This window comes from Cervus elaphus, chromosome 28 (assembly GCF_910594005.1).
Source record: "Cervus elaphus chromosome 28, mCerEla1.1, whole genome shotgun sequence".
NCBI classification, from domain to species: domain Eukaryota; kingdom Metazoa; phylum Chordata; class Mammalia; order Artiodactyla; family Cervidae; genus Cervus; species Cervus elaphus.
In genome coordinates this window covers 15,580,524-15,604,480 of record NC_057842.1, presented here as the reverse complement: position 1 = coordinate 15,604,480, position 23,957 = coordinate 15,580,524, and the positions used below count along the sequence as shown (strand labels likewise).

Here is a 23,957-nt window from a genome sequence, read left to right as displayed (position 1 = left end):
GGGGGAGGTGAAAGCTCAAGCTGTATCTCTGAGCACCATTCCCTTTAGAAAATTAGGTCTATGAAAGCAAAAAGTATTAAGACCTTCCATGTAGTCAACAATCCGTGTACACTTTACAGTCAGCCCTCTATCAGCTCAGTTTAACTTCTGTGGATTCAAAAACCCTGTGACATTTCATAGTATGTATTTATTGAAAAAAATCCAGGTGTAAGTGGACCTGTGCAGTTCAAATCTGTGTTGTTTGAGGGGTAACTGTGTTATAATACATTTTGTTTATCCATTCCCCCTGAAAAAGGTTTTGGTTGCATCTCCCTTTTCGCTGTTAACAATGATGTTATGAATATTCATGTAGAAGTATCTGTTGCAGTCCCTACTGGCAATTCTTGTGGATTTGGACCTAGGAGCAGTATTGCCAGGTCATATGGTAATTTTAACTTTTGGAGGAATCTGCGAACTGTTTTCCACAGTGGTCACATCATCTTCCATTCTCCCCAGCAAGATCCAGGGTTCCAGTGTCTCCACGGTCTCCCTCCACTTGTTAATCCTGTGCAGCCTTGTTCTATTCTGTTGTTTCTGATCTTTATGTTGAAGCTTTCTTAAATATGAGGTGGTTTCTCATTGTGGTTTTAAATTGCATTTCTCTAGTGACAAACAATGTTAATTATCTTTTCATGAGCTTAGTATAATCAACATGTAATAAAACTTACTTTAGCAGTATAGTTTTATGATTTCTGACAGATAAATACACCCAGGTACAGCCACCACAGGCAAGATACAGAATGTTTCTATCACCCCAAATCGTCTCTTGGCATTTTCCCAACCACTTTGGTCAACACCAGGCAGGCAATTATCTGCTGGTCTCCAGAGATTAGATCTGTTTTCGAGCTTTTCATAAAAATCGGATCATGTGTTTTCATTTGTGTCTGACTTCTTTTGTTTGGCATAGTATATTTTCTGTTGTTGCTTTTTGTTTGTTGTTAAATTTCCTTAATATATTTCTAATAATCCTCAGGTCATTTCAAGAAAAGGAAGTGTCCCCATTTTTAATAACATTTATCAGAAATATATGGATACCACTATTTTTTTATGCTGTCTGTGGCATTCGTATTTAATTTTTTTTTTTTTTTTTTGGCTGCTCTGGGTCTCAGTTGTGGTCTGTGACATATAGTTTCCTGACTAGGAATTGAATCTCAACTCCTGCTTGGTGAGTGCAGAGTCTTAGTGCCAGGACCAGGAGGGAATTCCTGGATATTCATATTTTTATTTGCTGTCTCTCTTTTTCTTTTCAATCATTTGGCTTTATCATTTGTTTCAGGACTGACCATTTGTCAAGCGACCTGGGTATCCGGGGTATATCAGTAGAGTCTCTGCATGGCAATTGAGAATAGAGCGATTGAGAGAGAGCATTAAAAATCTTTTCTTTTTTTTTTTAAAATTTATTTATTTATTTTTTCAGTGGGTTTTGTCATACATTGACATGAATCAGCAATAGATTTACACGTATTCCCCATCCCGATCCCCCCTCCCACCTCCCTCTCCACCCGATTCCTCTGGGTCTTCCCAGTGCACCAGGTTCGAGCACTTGTCTCATGCATCCCACCTGGGCTGGTGACCTGTTTCACCATAGATAATATACATGCTGTTCTTTCAAAACATCCCACCCTCACCTTCTCCCACAGAGTTCAAAAGTCTGTTCTGTATTTCTGTGTCTCTTTTTCTGTTTTGCATATAGGGTTGTCGTTACCATCTTTCTATTTAAAAATCTTTAAAACCGGTACATCTATACATTTGGTACTGCAGTTTAAAAGTATCCAGTGCCAGGACTTGCCTGAGTGATGTCCCCTTTCATGGAACACATTTCTTTAATTTGCCTTTAGCTCACAGGTCCCAGAAATAGTTCTAAATATTCATCCAATTCTCTGTCTCAAGCTAATGTAATCCAGGATATCAAGCTAATAATTTGCAGGTTATTCCTCTTAAAATATCAAGGGATGTTCTCAGGGAACTAAAAGAAAGAATTCCAAATTGTGTATGGAAAGACGAAAGAGCCTAAATATTCAGTACAGTCTGAGAAACGAAGCCCTGATATGGACACACCAGGCCTCGTGAAAGCTAATTAAAGAACCAGAAATTTGTATATAAGAGGGGGTGATGTCTGAGTCTTCCTTTTGGTCCTCCCACTGGGTGGTCTCGAAATAGGCAGGAAGGGGAGACGAGTCCTTTTTCCTAGGTCCCAGAGCCTATCCAGGCCTGTTTCTGCCCCATTCTGTGCTGTATCAGTCCTGCATTGAATCCTTCCTGTGTGACGTCTCAGTGCATGACCTCCATGTGATACCAGCCCATGGGCTTTATATACCTGATTTTCAATGTTGTTCATCCTTGTGCCATTCTGACACTCAGGTACCTGTGGTTTAATAGACCTCCCGCTCCTGGGAGCTCTTTGGCTGGTGGAGCCAAGGAGAACTCAGGGAGCAACCCCACATCACACTGGAGCCTGGACCAGAGAGAAGGTCCTTGCTAGGAAGGCTCCATCCGTGCTAATGCGGGGGTTGGAGTTATCACCTCTGATTGTGCATCCCCTGGTCCCTTGGTGCAGGCCCCACTGTGAGATCAGGAAAGGACGTGGCTTCCCTTCATTACACAAAACTAGTATTTTTTTTTTTTTTTGTCCTGGTCCTCGTCCAGTCCCATTTCGCTCCCAGGTTCTACCCTGGACCCTCACCCACAGGATTAGGATAGTCTGGTTCTAGAGGAGATCATACAAGAAGAGGCTCCTGGAGACACTCCAACCCCTTGGCCCAAGCATTTCCTTGGAGTTTCACAAGCCTGGGAGGAGATCCTGGGCCTGTGTCCATTTTACTTGACTACGTTGCGCCTCAGATCATTGTGTGATTTGCCCTGGGTCGCTCTGCAGGTCAGCGGGTGAGCTGGGATTTGAACCCAGACTCTCTGTCTTGGAGTCCATCATTGTACAGGTGTTTCTGCTTTTCGGTTAAATTTATTTCAGGTTATTTTTTTTTGATGCATTTGTATATGGGACTGTTCTTGTCTCTCTCTGATGCTTCATACCCTGCTATCTTGCTGATATTAGTTTTAATAGTTGTTACTTGGTGAAGTTTTAAGGCTTTCATATAAATCCTGTCATAGTCGAATAGTGACAGTGTTACTTCTTCTGTTCCAATGCTGATGCATTTTATTTCCTTTTCTTGCCTGGTTACTCTGGGTAGGACACTTCCAGTACTATGCTGAAGAAAGTTGGTGAGAGTATGCATCCTTGTACTATTCCTGATCTTTTAGGAAAATGTTTCACCTTTTCACCACTGAGTCGGATGTTAGCTGTGGGCTTGTGGTATATACCCTTTAGAATGTTCCTTGTATAACCACTGTATTGAAAGATTGTATCAAAATTGATGTTACACTTTGTCAAAAGCTTTTTCTGCATTTATTGAGAAGATCACATGATTTTCTTCTTAATTTTGTTTATATTGTGTATCACATTGATTGATGTGCAGATAATAAATCATCCTTGCAGGTATAGGATAAATTCCATTTGATCACAGTGTATGATTCTTTTAATGTATTGTTCCATTTGGTTTGCTAATATTTTTCTGAGGATTTGTACATCCATGTACACCCCGGTCAGGGTTCTCTGGTGGTTCATGTGGTAAAGAATCTGCCTGCAATGCGGGAGACCTGGATTTGACCCCTGGGTCAGGAGAATCCCCTCGAGAATGGAATGGCTACCTAGCCCAGTATTCTTGCCTGGAAAATTCTATGGACAGAGGACCTGGTGGGCTTCAGTCCATGGGTCATAAATAACTGGACGTGACTGAGTGACTCACACTTAACTCGGGTTCTTCTTGTCATTCTTAATGTCTAAATTTAAGATTTTATCTCAGTGAAACAGTGAAGTGAAAGGCAAAAATGGCAAAAGTCAAAGAGTCCATAGAAGTAAATGACAATAAGGCATAACAGATGAAATCAAGGAGTCCAAATAATTTACTTTTCATAAGAATTTTAGATCTTCAGAGGAATTCTCATTAAACTGAATTGAAAACGCAAGCTTTAGTTTAAAATGTAAACCTTTTTTGAAAGAGAAATTAAAATAAAATAAAATATAAACATTTTTGGAATTATGATTCTATGATGAGACTGAAATTTTTATAATTTATGTATAAGATGTTAAGCTATACTTTGTAGCAATTAAAATCATATTTTCAAACCTTTAATGATATTTATAAGCACTAATATATAGTGGAAAAGTAGCTAGGAATGGACGATGATCACATATAGCTTCAGATGACAGTACAGATGTGTTGAATGATAGTTTTTGGTTTGTATTTATTTATTTTTAATTGAAGAAAAGCTTTGCAATTATGGTTGTTTTTCCTCATACATCAACATGAATCAGTCATAAGTATATTATCCACTCTTTGGTGAGCCTCCCTCCCACTTCCTGCCATCCTACCCTCTAGGTCCTGGCAGAGCACCATGCTGGGCTCCCTATGTTATGTAGCAAGTTCCCACTAGTTAGTTATTTTACACATGGTAGTGGCTACCATGAAACCACTGATACTCTCTCAATTCCTCCCACCCTCTCCTTCTCCAGCTGAGTTCACAAGCCCTTCCTCTACATCTGTGTACCTATATCTGCACTTCAAATGTTCACCAGTACCATTTTTTCAAGATCCCATGTGTATGCATTAATATACTACATTTGTTTTTCTCTTTCTGCCTTCCTTTGCTCTGTATCACAGGTTCTACCTTCATCCACCTCAATTAAACTGACTCGTATCTTTTTCCTTTTCATGGCAGAGTAAAATTCCATTGTGTATATGTTCTACAACTTCTTTATCAACTATTCTACTGATGGATATTAGGTTGCTTCCATGCCATGGCTATTTTAAATAGTGCTTCAGTGGACATTGGGATACATGTGTCTCTTTATTTTTTTTATTTTTTTCTTATTAGTTGGAGGCTAATTACTTCACAACATTTCAGTGGGTTTTGTCACACATTGATATGAATCAGTCATAGAGTTACATGCATTCCCCATCCCGATCCCCCCTCCCACCTCCCTCTCCACCGGATTCCTCTGGGTCTTCCCAGTGCACCAGGCCCGAGCACTTGTCTCATGCATCCCACCTGGGCTGGTGATCTGTTTCACCATAGATAATATACATGCTGTTCTTTCGCAACATCCCACCCTCACCTTCTCCCACAGAGTTCAAAAGTCTGTTCTGTACTTCTGTGTCTCTTTTTCTGTTTTGCATATAGGGTTATCGTTACCATCTTTCTAAATTCCATATATATGTGTTAGTATGCTGTAATGTTCTTTATCTTTCTGGCTTACTTCACTCTGTATAATGGGCTCCAGTTTCATCCATCTCAACAAATGGGACCTAATGAAACTTAAAAGCTTTTGCACTACAAAGGAAACTATAAGTAAGGTGAAAAGATAGCCGTCAGATTGGGAGAAAATAATAGCAAATGAAGAAACAGACAAAGGATTAATCTCAAAAATATACAAGCAACTCCTGAAGCTCAATTCCAGAAAAATAAATGACCCAATCAAAAAATGAGCCAAAGAACTAAACAGACATTTCTCCAAAGAAGACATACAGATGGCTAACAAACACATGAAAAGATGCTCAACATCACTCATTATCAGGGAAATGCAAATCAAAACCACAATGAGGTAGCATTACACTCCAGTCAGGATGGCTGCTATCCAAAAGTCTACAAGCAATAAATGCTGGAGAGGGTGTGGAGAAAAGGGAACCCTCTTACACTGTTGGTGGGAATGCAAACTAGTACAGCCGCTATGCAGAACAGTGTGGAGATTTCTTAAAAAACTGGAACTAGAACTGCCATATGACCCAGCAGTCCCACTTCTGGGCATACACACTGAGGAAACCAGACCTGAAAGAGACACGTGCATCCCAGTGTTCATTGCAGCACTGTTTATAATAGCCAGGACATGGAAGCAACCTAGATGCCCATCAGCAGATGAATGGATAAGGAAGCTCTGGTACATATGCACCATGGAATATTACTCAGCCATTAAAAAGAATTCATTTGAATCAGTTCTAATGAGATGGATGAAACATGTGTCTCTTTAGAGTTATTGTTTTCTCACGGTATATGCCCAATAGGGGATTGTTGGGTCATATGTGAGCTTTATACCTAGTGTTTTAAGAAACCTACATTCTCTTCTCCATAGTGGCTGTATCCATTTACATGTCTACCAACAGTGCAAGAGGGTTCCCGTTCTTCCATGTCCGGTCCAGTATTTATTATTTGTAGAATTGTTGATGATTGTCATTCTGACTGGTGAGAGGTGATACCTCATGGAGTTTTGATTTGCATTTCCTTAATAATGAGCGATGTGGAGCATGTTCTCATGTATTTGGTGGCCTTCCTCATGTCTTCTTTGGAGGAATGTGTTCAAGTCTCTGCTCGTTTTCAATTGGTTCTCTTTTTCCTGATTAATATCTGGCTCTATGATCTACTTGTGTCCTTTGCAGATAATCCTTTGTCAGTTGCTTCATTTACAATCATTTTCTCCCATGCTGAGGGCTGTGTTTTCATCTTGTTTATAGTTTTCTTTGCTGTTTAAATATTTGAAGTTTCTCTGGATTCCATTTTTAATTTTTGCTCATATTTCAGTCACTCTAGGAGGTGGGTCAATGAAGATCTTGCTGTGATAAATGTCAAAGAGTGTTCTGCCTATGTTTTCCTCTAAGAATTTCATAGTTTCTGTCCTTATATTTGGCCTTTAATCCGTTTTGAATTTATTTTTGTGTATAGTGTTAAGAAGTGTTCTAATTTCATTCTTCTACATGTATTTGCCCCATTTTCCAGCCCCAGTTATTGAAGAGGCTCTCTTTTCTGTCCTTTCTCCATTGTACATGCTTGCTCCCCTGTCTAAGAAAAGGTGCCTATAGGAGTGTGGGTTTATCCCTCGCTTTCTATCTTGGTCCATTGCTCTATGTTGCTGTTTTTGTGCCTGTACCTTAGTGTCTTGATGACTCTAGCTTGGTAGGTAGTATAGTCTGAAGTCAGAAAGGTTGATTCCTCCAGTTCCACATTGCTTTCCAAGATTGCTATGGCCTTTCTGGGTCTTATTTTCTCCCCTATAAATTGTAAAGTTATTACTCCTAGTTCTTTAAAAAGATGTCATTGATTGTTTGATAGGGGTGAATTTTGCTTTGGGTAGTATAGTCATTTTCACAACACTGATTTCTTCCAATTCAAGAACATGGCATGTCTTTCTATCTGTGTGTTTCCTCATTGACATCTTTCATCATACAGCCTATCTGTCTGCATACACGTGTTTTGTCTGTTGAGGCAGGTTTATTCCTAGCTATGTTTTCCTTCTCGTTGCAGTGGGAAATGGCACTGTTTCTTTATTTTCTCTTTCTGATTTTCTTGTTGTGTTATAGGAATGCAAAGGATTTCTGTGTATTAATATTGTATCTTGTGCTTTACTAAATTCACTGATGAGTGCTTAATTTTCTGGTTCTATCTTTAGGGTTTTCTGTGACTAAACAGCTCATCTGCAAGAAGTGAGAGGCATACTTCTTCTTTTCAGGTAGGCATTCTTTTTCTTTTTCTTCTCTGATTGCTGTGTCTGTGACTTACAAAACTATATTGGATAATAGCAGTGAGGGTGGGCACCATGGTCTTGATCCTGATCTTAGAGGAAATGCTTAAATTTTGACACCATTCAGAGTAATGTTTGCTGAGAGATTTTCCTGTATGACCTCTATTATGTTGAGGTAGGTATCTTCTATGCCCATTTACAGGGCGTTTTGAAATCATAAACTGGTGTTAAATTTTGTCAAAATCTTCTTCTGCATCTATTGAGATTATCATATGGTTTCTATCTTTCAATGTGTTGACATCGTGGATCACACTGACTGACTTGCAGATGGTGAGGAATCTTTGCATCCCTGGGGTGAGCCCCACTTGAACTTGGTGCACCATCCTTTTAGTGTGTTTTTCTCTTTTCTTCTAGCATTTCCCTCAGGATTTTTGTGTTTCTGTTCATCAGTGATGTTAGCCTGTAATTTTCTTTTCTGTGTGGCATTTTGGTTTCATTTCGGTTCATGGTGATGGTTGCCTCACAGAATGAGCTGGGGATATCCCTCCCTCCACATTTCTGGTGGCCATCAAGATAGGGATTGTCACATCTCCGTCATTTGAGAGCTTTCACCTGTGAAGTCCTGGGCTTTTGTTTGTTGGAGACTTTTGATCACAGTTAGTAGTGCTTGTGATTGTTGTGTTCATAGTTAGAGTTTGTGATTGGTGATTGATTTATTCATATTTTCTATTTCTTCCTGGTTCAGTCTTAGAAGATTGTACTTTTCTAAGAATTTGTCCATTTGTTCCACGTTGCCATTTTATTGGCAGATAGTTGTTTCTAATTGTCTCTTACGATCGATCCTTTCTCTTTTTGTGTTGTCTGTAGTAATGTCTCCTTTTTTCTCGTGAATTGATTTGAGTCTTCCCCCTATTTGTCTTGATGAGTCTGGCTAATGATTTATCAATTTTGTTCATCTTCTCCAAGACTTATGTTACTGTTGATTGATCTTTGCTAGTGTTTCATCATTTCTTTTTCACTTGTTTCTGCTCTGTTCTTTATAATTTGTTTCCTTCTGCTGACTTTGGCAGTTTTATGACAATTTTTCTTCCTTTCCTAGGTTATTTAGGTGTAAGATTAGGTTTTCTAATTGATGTTGTTTTCATGTCTTGTGGTAGGCTTCTTGTATTGCTATAAAATTACTTCTTAGCATTGCTTTAATTGCATCACATAGGTTTGGGGTTGTCATTTATTCACTGCCATTTGGTTTTAGGTATTTTTAAATTTTCTGCTTGATTTCTTCAGTGACCTGTTTGATTTCTGCATGCATTTGTGTTTTATACAATTTTTTTTCCTTTAAATGGTCCCTAATCACTTAGCATTGTGATTGGAAAAGAAGATTGCTATGATTTCAGTTTTCTTAAATTTACTAAGGTTTGATTGTGACCTAAAATGTGCTCCATTCCGGAGAGTATTTCATGTGCACTTGAGGAAAAAACTGTACTCAGCTGTTTGGGGATGGAATATGCTACAGATATCAATAAGGACCATCTAGACTAATGTGTGATTTAAGGCCTGTTTCTATATTGATTCTCTGTATGGATGATCTGTCCATTGGTATAAGTGGGGTGTTAAAATCCCCACTCCAGGCCAGAATACTGGAGTGGGTAGCCTTTCCCTTCTCCAGGGGATCTTCCCACCCCAGGGATCGAACCCAGGTCTCCCACACTGCAGGCGGATTCTTTACGAGCTGAGCCACAAAGGAAGGGTAGTAGCTGACCCTTCTGAAACCGTTGTGTATGTAATCCGGAAAGATCCAATGCACAAACAAATGGCAGATGGTGGAAGCCTGGCTCTCACTGTGGGAGTGGAAGTTATGGATAAGGAAGGGGAGATAAGATATACAGAGAAGCCCTCCACATCCTAGCTTTAGGCTTCCTGGGAGGATTGTGTGGGGAGCTGACTACCTGGGGAAATGCACAAACCTTCACGGCTGGAATGCCATGCAGAAGTAGTGAGCTCACGCTTCCCCTATGTTAGCTACTACATTTCCCTTGTGGCTCAGCTGATAAAGAATCCGCCTGCAATGCGGGAGACCTGGGTTCAATCCCTGGGTTGGGAAGATGCCCTGGAGTAGGGAAAGGCTACCGACTCCAGTAGCATGAAGTCAGGCAATGGCAGTGAAAGAGTTGAATCCTAACCAGTAGACCAGTGGTCAGTGAGAAGGCCCTGGCTGAGTGGCTTTGTAGAAATGAATTTCCACAAAGAAGCAGAAAGGATTGAAACAAGTCAAGTGTTTATTAAGTGGAAAGACTGTCTGTGTGAATAGCCAAAACTGTGCGCTCAGAAAGAGATGTCCCCATTGCGGTGGCTTAAATCACTCACATGCAGTGTTTCTTTCAGGTTTCCTCTGGCCCACCATCTTGCTCTGTCTGGTTCTGAGTCTGTATTTGGTTTCTCTCAGGTTCCTTCCCATGTGTGTGCATCACTTAGCCAAGGCAGGTTCTAGCAAGGAAGCCTAAGGGGAGTTGATGTCACTGACTGACTGTAGGGTGGCGCCCTCTCGTCCTTTGACCCTTGGGAGCTTTTCTGCACCTGTGTAGTCGAACAGGTCTCCTCGACCCTGACAATGAGGACTCTATGGTCTTTCGTCAGTTCTCTGGACAGGGATCGGGTCCTATTGCCTCCTGCTATTGTCTTCATCTTACTGTGTCTGTCCACATGGGAGGGCCTCCAGGTTCTCAGCCTGGGGCCCATCTCTCTTCTGCCTCATTTCCAGCTAGTGTGGGTGGAAGGATGGGGTGTGAGGTGACTCCATCTGCATGGCACTCCAGGTATGAAGATCTGTGCATTTCCCCAGGTCGTCGACTCCCCACACCATCCTCGCAGGAAGTCTAGATCCAGGATGTGGAGGGTTTCTCTATATCTCTTTTGTCCCCTTGCTTCTCTATAACTGCCACTCCCACAGGCAGGAACCAGGCTTCCACCATCTGCCATTTATCTGTGCATTGGACCTTTCCAGATGACATAAACAGTGGTTTCAGAAGTGTCAGCTACTACACTTCCCTTGTGGCTCAGCTGGTCAAGTATGCACCTGCAATGCGGGAGACATGGGTTCAATCCCTGGGTTGGGAAGAGGCCCTGCAGGAGGGAAAGGCTCCCCACTCCAGTGTTCTGGCCTAGAGAGCTCCATGGACTATACAGTCAAAGGGGCCACAGAGAGTCAGACACGACGGAGTGACTTTCACTTTCACACTCTGGAAAGGACTCCATCAAACAAAGCCTCCTGCTTCTGTATGGTCCATTTTGCCTTTAGTTCAGAGAGTCTGTTCATTGCTAACGTTCACTTAGGTCAGCATCTTTTGCCCCATCCCCTACTGTGAGGTTTTTCCATGCATTTCTAATACAGTTAGATTCTGTCATATTTGGAATTCCATTCTGTGACACTCTTATAGCCTAAAGAAGTATATTCGAATAGATGATGATTGACCCCTTGGACTATACAGATCGACATGTTTAGTGAATGCATATGAACAGGAATCCATCTAAAGGATCTCTTGAGAAATCTGTATGCACGTCAGGAAGCAACAGTTCGATGTGGACATGGAGCAACAGACTGGTTCCAAATAGGGAAAGGAGTACTTCAAGGCTCTATGTGGTCACCCTGCTTATTTAACTTACATGCAGAGGACATCATGAGAAACGCTGGGCTGGAGGAAGCACAAGCTGGAATCTAGATTGCTGGGAGAAATATCAATAACCGCAGGTATGCAGATGACACCACCCTTATGGCAGAAAGTGAAGAAGAACTAAAGAGCCTCTTGATGAAAGTGAAAGAGGAGAGTGGAAAAGCTGGCTCAATGCTCAACATCCAGAACACTCAGATTTTGGCATCTGGTCCCATGACTTCCTGGCAGATAATGGGGAAGGAAACAGGGGAAACAGTGGCTGACTTTATTTTTCTGGGCTCCAAAATCACCGCAGATGGTGATTGGAGCCATGAAATGAAAAGACGCTTACTCCTTGGAAGGAAAGTTATGACCCACCTAGAGAGCATCTTAAAAAGCAGAGACATGACTTTGTCAAGAAAGGTCCATCTTGTCAAGGCGATGGTTTTTCCAGTGGTCATGTATGGATGACAAAGTTGGACTAGAAGGAAAGTTGAGCGCCGAAGAATTGATGCTTTTGAGCCTGGGGAGAAGACTCTGGAGAGTCTCTTGGACTGCAAGGAGACCCAACCAGTCCATCCTAAAGGAGACCAGTCCTGGGTGTTCATTGGAAGGACTGATGTTGAAGCTGAAACTCCAATCCTTTGTCCACCTGATGCGAAGAGCTGACTCATTGGAAAAGGCCCTGATGCTGGGAAAGATCGAAGGTAGGAGGAGAGGGGGACGACAGAGCATGAGATGGTTGGATGGCATCATTGACTCGATGGACTTGGGTTTGGGTGGAGTCCAGGAGTTGGTGATGGACAGGGAGGCCTGGCGTGCTGTGATTCATGGGGTCGCAGAGTTGGACATGACTGAGCGACTGAACTTCTAAATGCATCCAAAGGAATGAAATACCTTGAAATCAATTTCAACCAGGAGCTGAAAGACTTGCACAGAGTCCTGGATTCTGAGGTGGGAATTCTGGGTTGATATCCCCGCTCACTTGCTAACCTGCTGAGTGATCCTGGGCAAATGAGACAATGATCTGAGGCTCAACCATTTCAACTGCAAGATGGACACAAAACCAGTACCTCCTTGCCAGGGTTGTGAAACTAAAGGGAAATGCTTATTTAGACCAGGGGATTGGAGGGTCTCCAGCAGCCTCTCCTTGTGTCCAACTTCTCTGGACCTGTGCTCTCCTCATCCTGTGGGCAAGGGTCACGTGTGGAGCTGGGGAGCCAGATGGGGCTGGTCGAGGACCAGGACGAAAATGATAGTCGTCGTGGGTCAGGGAAGGAGGCCACCTCCTTTCCAGATCTCAGAGTGGGGCCTAAACCAGGGAGCGGGGGATGCAAGATCAGAAGTGATAACTCGGAACCCCCACCGCAGCGCCGGCCTCTTCCTGGCAAGGACCTTCTCTCTGGTCCAGGCTCCAGTGTGATGTGGTGCTGCTCCCTGAGTTCTCCATGTGCCCACCAGGCCAAGAGCTCTCGGGAGCTTTAGGTCTATTAATCCGCAGGTGCCTAACTGTCAGAATGACACAAGGACTAACAACATTGATGAGGAACTCTATTTTTAAAAAATGACAGAAGTACAGACAAGGCAGGGGTTGGGAAGCAGAAGCATTGACTGCTTTTCAGGCCTTTAGCAGAAATGTATCAGAAATATCTCCACTCCAGCTCAGGAGAGCCCACATGGTGGAAACAGAATGGACAATCAGGCTGTGAGTCTAATCTGCTGGTTAGATTCAACTCCACTGCTGATCCCAGAGACCAAAGTCCCAATCCACCAACCTTCCTGTGTGCAGCCAGACACCAAAGGAAGAAACACAGAACTTGCCTTTGGAAGTCTCAGCCAGACTTGACGGTGGAGTTGCTCAGCATGGTCAGTGGTCGCTATGGGCTCAGCCCCTCCTCCATGCTCACATCCTCTGTCCTCACAGAAACATGCACGGTTCACCACACAGAACTTTCTGGGGCACTTGTGTATACCAGAACCTGGCAGTGGCCAAATGCGAGGAGAAGACTCGGAAAAGGACACCTGCCTCTTGGGTGCTTCCCAAATGACCAAAGACCTGAAGCCTTTGATACTTTGGATTTGGAGAAGTCTTTCTAAACATGTAAAGGGAGAAAGGAGGCCCACTGGGACTAGTTGGTATCCATTGGGAAAGGACGTCAGGTCCCTACCTCACAGAAACCACCAAAGATTAGACACATACCAAGAACCAACACTTCAAAGAAAAACTTGACACATTTTAGAACAATTTTTGATGAGTGAATCCTTTTTTTTTTAATTTAAACATTGTTGATTTGTAATGAATTTTAGATTCAAGCATACAGCAAAGTGATTCTGTGATTCAGTGTCTCAGGTGCTTCCTTGCAGAAAATTCACTCGCCCTGGGCCACGCCCTCGACTCCAAACAACAACGAATAGACCTCCAAGGTCGGAGCAGCATGTGATGGTGCTTGCGGGTGGTTTTTGACTGAATAATTTATTCTAATAGGCTAGCAGAGGATCTCCAAACCCATCCTGAAACAGGAGTCCTTGCTCCCTTGAATGTGAAACAGGGCTTGGGAAGGGCAGAGGTGTGTCATGACCATTTTGTCTGCAGAGGACAAAGTGGTGCGTCGAGAGGATGCGTGGAAGCACGTCCCAGGACTCTGAGCACACGGACACAGTGACTGGACTCCTAGTCCTGCTCTTAGGGCATCGCACTGTGTCCAGCCCTGACACACGGCGAGCAGCTCCCACGTGCCCTAGGGAAGGTGACATGACCCGGACCTGGGCAGTGGGTGTGTTCCGTCCTCCCTGGCCACCGTGATTGGCTCAGGACTAGGGCAGTGAGCAATCAGGACCCAGGGCCAGGCTTGACCCTGGAATCAAGGGGCAGAGGGGCTCTGGTTCTGCCGGAAGGGGTGCGGCTGGCTGTCGTCAGGCTCCAGCAGTGGAAGAGGAGTGAGGTCGGCCTGGGGCGGTTGGTGGCCTTCCAGCTCCCGTCAGGGCAGAGCCGCCAGCCTGAGGATGAGGGCGCTGCTGAGCCCAGGGGTTGAGAGCGCCCGTTCCCGGTGTGGACCCGCAGCTCCTCCTGAGACCTGAGGGGAAACCGTCTGCTCGTGAGTCCTCTTCTGCTTGTCTGTCAGCTTGTTTGAACCTTGCTGGGTTTTCTATTCAGCTGGCTAAGTGGAGACATGGAAATGCAACTGTGTGGGTTTTGGCTGGCTTCAGGAAGAAATGCCAGATGCCGCTGGGAGACTCCAGTTGAATCTGGATGAGGTGATATCTCTTCGGGTCAGATATTAATTCTAGGATAACCCGAAGTAGTCTTCACAGGATTGAGATAGAAACCTGCTAAGGGAGCAGTCCATGTCCTCATTCTAGAGCATGAGACTGCTGCTCAGAGAAGGGGGTGACGTGGCTCCAGCAAGGAGGCGTGCACCCAGACAGAAGCCCCGGATCCTGCCGTTTGAACGCAGGGAAGCCACTGGTGTGGGTTGTCCGTGTGTCAGGGGCTAAGGCATCAGCCCATACTGGACACTGTTGGGGCCTGACTTGGTAACTGCCATGTGGTAGCTTTGAGATTTCCAAAAGCAGTTTGCGCTGAAGGGAGGAAGGGCACCTGGCTTCATCCACCCCACCACACCCTCCAGATTCCCACTGACACTGACACCTTTCTCTCGATTTCTGAGGAAGTGACAGAGTCACTCTCTCGTGACCACCTTTGCTGACTCCTGTTCACGGGCTGCCATGTGGAGCTGCCAGAGGAGAAGCCAACGGCCTTTGCTCCCGAGTGCCTCTCTTTCTGTGGACCTTGGGGGCCCTAGTCCCCACTTGCACACCACAGGCCTTTTCCACATGTTGTGGGGCCCCTCACTCAGTTTGTATCCCTCACTGTCCTTGCCATAGCTCCCTTGAAACTCAGCTTGTGAGCTCGTTTGTCTGCAGCATGGCCCGCCTGGCTGCCACCGGCCGGACAGAGCTGACAATGAAACAACAGCTCAGATCTGACAGCTCAGAAGCTCTGTACAAAGGGGCCTGACTCTTCACAGTGGAGAGGGTTTCGTAGCCTCCAGGGTTCTGGAACCTGTGCTTGCGCCAAAGTGACTCCACAGGCGTTTGAATGCCTGGGGAGAGTCCTGGCTATAGTGGGAATGGCTCGAGTCTCCTGAGGTTCTGAAGGCCCACTGTGTGCAGGTTCACGGTGCAGAGAGAGGAGAAAGTGGAGGCCTGCCCTGGAGGTGGTGAGAGCCCATGGATGAGTCAGACAGGCAGGCGGGGCAGGATGGCACCTGAGCCGCCTTCACGAGGGGGTGGTGTGGGGCCAGAGGACGAGAAGCAGGTCTGCTCCCTCGGCTGGTGCCCAGGGCAGGTTGTCACCAGACAGAACAGTTACCATGGTGATGACCATCACTGCTGTCTGCAAAGGGTTTCCAGTGGTGCGTCTCCATTGGAGCGGTCAGGCCATCTCTAAGCTAGACTGGCCATGTGCATTGCCTCTCCTTCGTTCTTCCCATGTGTTCTCTTCTTTCCAGAACATGAATTTTCTAGAGGGTTTTTGGGTCACCAGGATGTTAGGTCATTCTCTAGCCTTGTCTCCTGAGGAATGGCTTCCTAGTTGTTGGGGTTGTTTGTTTATCCAGCTCTCTTTCTTGGCTGATTATGTGACTTTGTTTGTGCCACAGGAAAAGTTCAGCATTCGCGTTCTGGCTGAGATGTCATTCTTAACAACAGCAATGACTGCCTGGGGAGTATGACGGCATTTGCCTAAAGGGCTTCATCTGGCCCATGATATCTTGAAAGTACCTACACCATCCTTTCAGATACTCAAAGGTACTTCAAATAAAATCAAAACAAGAATTCTCAAACGTAGCCTTGAAAATGTGGGGAGTCAGAACAAAAGGACCTCATTGTTTCACTGATAGTCATTGATGGGGACACCCAGAATATACGGAGAAATGAAGAGAAAAGCTTTCAAGTTTGTTCGTGGTCAGGGAGACGGAAGAACAGGGAGTGCTTGCCGTGAATACAGGGTTTGCTGGGAGGTGAGGCGGAAATCTTCAAAGGGTCTGAAACTACAAGGTGGCCATGGTTACACAGCGCTTTGTCGGTCCTCAGTGTCCCCAGATTGCAGCCGTTTTCAATAATTGTTATTATTAGACAACGATAATTGTTAACAACAATAACAATTATTAAACAACAATAATTGTTACTATGACATTGTTATTATTAAATAAATGAATAATTTTATTCTTTCAAACTGAACCAAGAAAAGTACAGAACACCATAGAACAAGTAAAAGAGCACAAAATAGGTAGAGAAAAACCAAATAAACAGACCCTCAAGGGAAGGGAAGTCAGTCTCCCCTGGGTGGGGAGCGAGTTGATGGCATCCATGGGGGGCAGACAGGGATAGCGGCTGCAGAGCCCACGGCTCCCCTGGACCTGGTGTTTCCAGAACGGGCTCTGGGTCTCTGTCCAAAAGAGGGGCCCGTTGTCCCTGCAGCGGTTGGTCAGTCATCGTGGGCGTCTGGGTGTTGAGCAGGAGCCAGGGCAGGCTCTCCCTGCAGAGGTGGTAACTCATGCCCTGACTCGGGTTCTCCTGCCAAAGCCCGAGCGGGTGCAGGTGCAGGTGGAGGTGGACGTTTGGGCCGAGGGGGAGGGACATCGGTGCCTGGGGCTGGGGGTCCTGCAGGCACAGAGGTCCGATCTGCCCAGTGTGGTGGCCAGGAACCAGCTGGCCCAGTGTCTTTTAGACAGGATGGATCAGGTCTCGATGTCCCCTCAGTGGATCCCTGGTTCCTACACGTGGAGCAAGCACCTCTGTAGGGACAGGTGTTGGAAATGGAGCCTGGTTGAGTTGGAAGGTCAGAGCTAGAGCTGGGAGAGAAGAAGAGATTACCCAGAGGTCTCCCTTGTCACGGGCCTAACTGGGCTCTAAAGCTTCCCAGGACTTCCAGTAGAATACCCAGCATAGGATGCCTTCTCTGACTGCAGTCTGCAAGATGGTGTGAGGCCAGCCGTTGCTCCAGGCCCAGCCCCAGCTCTGGGGGACTCCTCCCTGGGAAGCTCAGCGCCCTCCCCACACACTCAGATTCCCAGCCCCGGGCTCCTCACCTCTGTGCTCTGCCGCGCTGGGCTCCAGGTCCTCATGCTGCCTCAGAGGGAGGGGTGCTCGGGGCTCTGGGTCGGAGCCAGGTGTGCTGAGCCGCGAAGCAGCCCGAGACTGGGCCCCGCGGTGTGTCCTGGGTGGTTTCTGGGGAGGCCTTCCCCTCTTGCTCTTCACTGCCCCTTGGGCTGACCCCTCCATGGGCACGCTCACCTGGACCCTGCACTGGGCCTCACGGGCAGGGGGGTGGGGCTCCGACCCCTCCCTCGAGGAGGTGGACGGCGTGTCCCCCTCGTCGGCCACATCCGGTGGGAAGCTCTGCAATGACAGTAAGCGTCAGCCAGGCCTGCTTGGTGTTTTCCGAGCTGGGCCTGGCCAGTATGGCTGCTGCTTCTGCCCACTTGAATTTCTGGTCCCAGCGGAGATGTGTGTCTGCTCAGATACCCACCCGGGAGGAAGGAGACACCTCTTAGGGCGTCAGGTCAACCTGGGCAGTCAGCGCTGCCTGGGCTCTCCCCCTCCCGCCCAGCCTGCTCTCCCCTGGGGTGGGGACGCCACCGGTGCACAGGCTTCTGACCGCACATCCTTCTGGGCTTGCTTGAGGCAGACACACCCCGAGAACCCCCCGTCCCCATTCCCAGGGAAAGGACTCGGGGTTGCCCGGGTGGGATGGGAGAGGTGGCCGGGCCCGGCCTGGGGCTCCCGGGTTACCTTCCTGTTCCTTCGGGCAAAGGGCCAGAGGCCTCCTCGGGGGGCCCTGAGCCAGCGTCGCCAGCGATCCCACACACTCTGCCTGTGAGCCCTCCCGAGGCCCCGGCCTCTGGGCAGGGGCAAACAGCAGAACATCTTGGCAGCAAGTGATCTGGCTGGGGTCTCCTCTCGCAGTGGTGCCTGGGTCCCTGGGTTCTGGGTTCTGTTGAGTTCTGTTGCCAGGAAGTGACATCATTTCTTGGGTTCGTTGCTGAGGTCCCTCACACAGAGCTCCCCAAGGGAACCTGGGTGTTTCTGAGTGTGCAACCACAGCCTTAGGCCCCGTGCGGGCACAGTGACACGCACACTGCCCAGCCCTCAGCCTTGGGGGAGGCCTGGGTTCCGCCAGGGCCTGAGCTCTGAGGACACAGCTGCTTTCAGACCAGGCTCCTCCTTCTCCGAGGTCACGTGGCCCTAGACAAGCATGTGCCCCTCAGGGTTTCCCCAGTCTTTCCATCTGCCGAGCGGGGGTCATTCTCCCATCTCCTGCCCAGATCTGTTGGCCTCCGAGACCCCCATGCCTTTCCACCTGGGGCTGGTATCACATGGAGTTTGTGCACTGAGACTTCCCAAAGGAAGGATTCAATACAGGGCTGAGCTAGCACGGAATGGGGCAGAAACAGGCTCTGGGACCTAGGAAAAGACACTCCCCTTGCTGCCTTTTCAAGACCCCACCCCCCAATTGCGGGGCTGAAAGGAAGACTGGAAGGTCGCCTTCTCTTATATGAAAGAGGAGCCAACTTTCTGGTCCTCTTTTTCCATCGAGATTCTGGTTCAAGTCTCCCAGCTTGGCTTCTGTGGGTGGCTGAGCATAGAATGGCTCCCTGCATTCAGGCAACTGCTCTGAAAATGCAACCATGGATGCAATTATGTACAGCAGTTCTGTTCAAAATGGCTATACATGTTAAGAAGTCGTGATATCCTTCAGTAGATGAATGTGTAGGTCAATTGGATTACATCCAAGTCACTGGGGGCAGAACATGTCATCCTAAGATGTGTCTCCGACATCGGGCGAGTTTGCTGTGTTTAATTCAATAAAATAAAAAAAGAGAAAACCTGAGTAGAAGTTGCCCTTCTTGATTTTAAGATTTATTAATTGATTGTTGGCCGTGCTAGGGCTTCATTGCTTTGAGAGGGCTTCCTCTAGTTCTGGTGAGTGGGGCTCCTCTTGTTGCAGAGCAGGGGTCCAGGTGTCCAGGCTTCAGTCGTTGTGCTGCATGTGTTTAGCAGTTGTGACTCCCAGGCTGTAGAGCGCTGGCTCAGTGCGTGTGGTGGATGAGTTTAGCTCCTCTGAGGCCTGTGAGATACGCCTGGACAGAGAACCAAACCCGTATCCCATGCATTAGCAGGCAGCTCCTTAACCGGTAGAAGACCAGGGGAGCCCGAGGTTGCCCTTTTGTGAGTTCCGTTTCCGTTTAGTAGGGAAGTCTCTGTTTGTAAGGGTATGTCCCTCTTTGCACCTGAAATAGGATAGTTCCATCTGAAGGAACTCTTCTCAGTGAAGAGGTCCCGGCATAAGTCTGCAGAGAATCATATGCTTGTTTACTGTGCTTTCCATGATAACCTGCCATAACTGGCCTCCCCGCTTCCCCCAAGGTCTTTGCTATGTTTTGAGCTGTAGACGGTATTTGCGCTGATGGCTTTGGTCACTGCAGGAAGTGACTCAGTTTCCTTGGCCTCTTCCCCACATGCAAGATATACATGTTATTCAACTTCTGTTTCTCTCCTGATATTTTGGCTTTCATGATGGAGAAGGAAGGCTCAACCGAGAACCAAAAGGGCAGAGGGAAATTGTGTTTCCTCCTATACGCATGCAAAGGAATAATACTCAACAGTGGACAGGAGTGAAAAGTCAGCCCTTGAAAGACAGGGATAAATGTTCGATGCATGTGGCTAAGTGAAAGAATGCAGTCTGAAGAGGCTGAGTACAGTATGACCCCATTGATGACATTCTTGGAACGGGAAATCTCCACAGATGTGAAAGAGATCCTGGGGTGGGGAAGTTGAACTGATCCTTCAGATGGATTCCTGTTAATATGCGTTTGCTGAACAGATCGATTCATATAGTCCAAGGGGTCAATCATGATCTATTCAAATTTCCTTTTTTAGGCTATCGGAGTGCACAGAATGGAATGCCAAATACCACAGAATCAAACTGTATTAGAAATGCATGGAAAAACTTCACCATAGGGGATGAGGTAACGGTGCTGACCTAAATGAACTTTAGAAATGAAGAGACTCTCTAGACTAAAGGCAAAATGGACCGTACCTAAGCAGTAGGCTTTGTTTTCTGGAGTTCTGTCCAGAGTGTGAAAGTGAAAGTCACTCAGTTGTGTCTGTCTCTTTGTGACCCTATGGATAGTCCAAGGAGTTCTCCAGGCAAGAGTGCTGGAGTGGGTAGCCTTTCCCTTCTCCAGGGGATCTTCCCACCCCAGGGATCGAACCCAGGTCTCCCACACTGCAGGCGGATTCTTTACGAGCTGAGCCACAAGGGAAGTGTAGTAGCTGACCCTTCTGAAACCACTGTGTATGTAATCTGGAAAGATCCAATGCACAAACAAATGGCAGATGGTGGGAGCCTGGTTCTCACTGTGGGAGTGGAAGTTATGGATAAGGAAAGGGAGATAAGATATACAGAGAAGCCCTCCACATCCTAGCTTTATGCTTCCTGGGAGGATGGTGTGGGGAGTTGACTACCTGGGGAAATGCACAGACCTTCATGGCTGGAATGCCATGCAGAAGTAGTAAGCTCACGCTTCCCCTGTGTTAGCTACTACGTTTCCCTTGTGGCTCAGCTGGTAAAGAATCCACCTGCAATGCGGGAGACCTGGGTGCCATCCCTGTGTTGGGAAGATGCCCTGGAGTAGGGAAAGGCTACCGACTCCAGTAGCATGAAGTCAGGCAATGGCAGTGAAAGAGTTGAATCCTAACCAGTAGACCAGTGGTCAGTGAGAAGGCCCTGGCTGAGTGGCTTTGTAGAAATGAATTTCCACAAAGAAGCAGAAAGGATTGAAACAAGTCAAGTGTTTATTAAGTGGAAAGACCGTCTGTGTGAATAGACAAAACCGTGCGCTCAGAAAGAGATGTCCCCATTGCGGTGGCTTAAATCACTCACATGCAGTGTTTCTTTCAGGTTTCCTCTGGCCCACCATCTTGCTCTGTCTGGTTCTGAGTCTGTATTTGGTTTCTCTCCGGTTCCTTCCCATGTGTGTGCATCACTTAGCCAAGGCAGGTTCTAGCAAGGAAGCCTAAGGGGAGTTGATGTCACTGACTGACTGTAGGGTGGCGCCCTCTCGTCCTTTGCCCCTTGGGAGCTTTTCTGCACCTGTGTAGTCGAACAGGTCTCCTCGACCCTGACAATGAGGACTCTATGGTCTTTCGTCAGTTCTCTGGACAGGGATCGGGTCCTATTGCCTCCTGCTATTGTCTTCATCTTACTGTGTCTGTCCACATGGGAGGGCCTCCAGGTTCTCAGCCTGGGGCCTATGTCTCTTCTGCCTCATTTCCAGCTAGTGTGGGTGGAAGGATGGGGTGTGAGGTGACTCCATCTGCATGGCACTCCAGGTATGAAGATCTGTGCATTTCCCCAGGTCGTCGACTCCCCACACCATCCTCGCAGGAAGTCTAGATCCAGGATGTGGAGGGTTTCTCTATATCTCTTTTGTCCCCTTGCTACTCTATAACTGCCACTCCCACAGGCAGGAACCAGGCTTCCACCATCTGCCATTTATCTGTGCATTGGACCTTTCCAGATGACATAAACAGTGGTTTCAGAAGTGTCAGCTACTACACTTCCCTTGTGGCTCAGCTGGTCAAGTATGCACCTGCAATGCGGGAGGCATGGGTTCAATCCCTGGGTTGGGAAGAGGCCCTGCAGGAGGGAAAAGCTACCCACTCCAGTGTTCTGGCCTAGAGAGCTCCATGGACTATAGCGTCAACGGGGCCACAAAGACTGAGACAGGACAGAATGACTTTCACTTTCACACTCTGGAAAGGACTCCATCAAACAAAGCCTCCTGCTTCTGTATGTTCCATTTTGCCCTTAGTTCAGAGAGTCTGTTCATTGCTAACGTTCACTTAGGTCAGCATCTTTTGCCCCATCCCCTACTGTGAGGTTTTTCCATGCATTTCTAATACAGTTAGATTCTGTCATATTTGGAATTCCGTTCTATTACACTCTTATAGCCTAAATAAGTACATTCGAGTAGATGATGATTGACCCCTTGGACTATACAGATCGATATGCTTAGTGAATGCATATGAACAGGAATCCATCTAAAGAATCTCTTGAGAAATCTGTATGCACGTCAGGAAGCAACAGTTCGATGTGGACATGGAGCAACAGACTGGTTCCAAATAGGGAAAGGAGTACTTCAAGGCTCTATCTGCTCACCCTGCTTATTTAACTTACATGCAGAGGACATCATGAGAAAAGCTGGGCTGGAGGAAGCACAAGCTGGAATCTAGATTGCTGGGAGAAATATCAATAACCGCAGGTATGCAGATGACACCACCCTTATGGCAGAAAGTGAAGAAGAACTAAAGAGCCTCTTGATGAAAGTGAAAGAGGAGAGTGGAAAAGCTGGCTCAATGCTCAACATCCAGAACACTCAGATTTTGGCATCTGGTCCCATGACTTCATGGCAGATAATGGGGAAGGAAACAGGGGAAACAGTGGCTGACTTTATTTTTCTGGGCTCCAAAATCACCGCAGATGGTGATTGGAGCCATGAAATGAAAAGACGCTTACTCCTTGGAAGGAAAGTTATGACCCACCTAGAGAGCATCTTAAAAAGCAGAGACATGACTTTGTCAAGAAAGGTCCATCTTGTCAAGGCGATGGTTTTTCCAGTGGTCATGTATGGATGACAAAGTTGGACTAGAAGGAAAGTTGAGCGCCGAAGAATTGATGCTTTTGAGCCTGGGGAGAAGACTCTGGAGAGTCTCTTGGACTGCAAGGAGACCCAACCAGTCCATCCTAAAGGAGACCAGTCCTGGGTGTTCATTGGAAGGACTGATGTTGAAGCTGAAACTCCAATCCTTTGTCCACCTGATGCGAAGAGCTCTGACTCATTGGAAAAGGCCCTGATGCTGGGAAAGATCGAAGGCAGGAGGAGAGGGGGACGACAGAGCATGAGATGGTTGGATGGCATCATTGACTCGATGGACATGGGTTTGGGTGGAGTCCGGGAGTTGGTGATGGACAGGGAGGCCTGGCGTGCTGTGATTCATGGGGTCGCAGAGTTGGACATGACTGAGCGACTGAACTTCTAAATGGATCCAAAGGAATGAAATACCTTGAAATCAATTTCAACCAGGAGCTGAAAGACTTGCACAGAGTCCTGGATTCTGAGGTGGGAATTCTGGGTTGATATCCCCGCTCACTTGCTAACCTGCTGAGTGACCCTGGGCAAATGAGACAATGATCTGAGGCTCAACCATTTCAACTGCAAGATGGACACAAAACCAGTACCTCCTTGCCAGGGTTGTGAAACTAAAGGGAAATGCTTATTTAGACCAGGGGATTGGAGGGTCTCCAGCAGCCTCTCCTTGTGTCCAACTTCTCTGGACCTGTGCTCTCCTCATCCTGTGGGCAAGGGTCACGTGTGGAGCTGGGGAGCCAGATGGGGCTGGTCGAGGACCAGGACGAAAATGATAGTCATCGTGGGTCAGGGAAGGAGGCCACCTCCTTTCCAGATCTCAGAGTGGGGCCTAAACCAGGGAGCGGGGGATGCAAGATCAGAAGCGATAACTCGGAACCCCCACCGCAGGGCCGGCCTCTTCCTGGCAAGGACCTTCTCTCTGGTCCAGGCTCCAGTGTGATGTGGTGCTGCTCCCTGAGTTCTCCATGTGTCCAGCAGGCCAAGAGC

At 46.8% G+C, this 23,957-nt stretch overlaps 1 long non-coding RNA gene across 1 annotated transcript in view; it reads left to right on the top strand.

The window, feature by feature from the left end:
* The window catches only part of LOC122685440, a 54,269-nt gene extending 38,078 nt beyond the window's left edge, over positions 1–16,191 (top strand). The window contains exons 3-4 of the long non-coding RNA XR_006338390.1: positions 7,535–7,594; positions 15,915–16,191. This is a non-coding gene — a long non-coding RNA (uncharacterized LOC122685440). The remainder of the gene's footprint in view (positions 1–7,534; positions 7,595–15,914) is intronic.
* Positions 16,192–23,957: the final 7,766 nt, after the last annotated feature.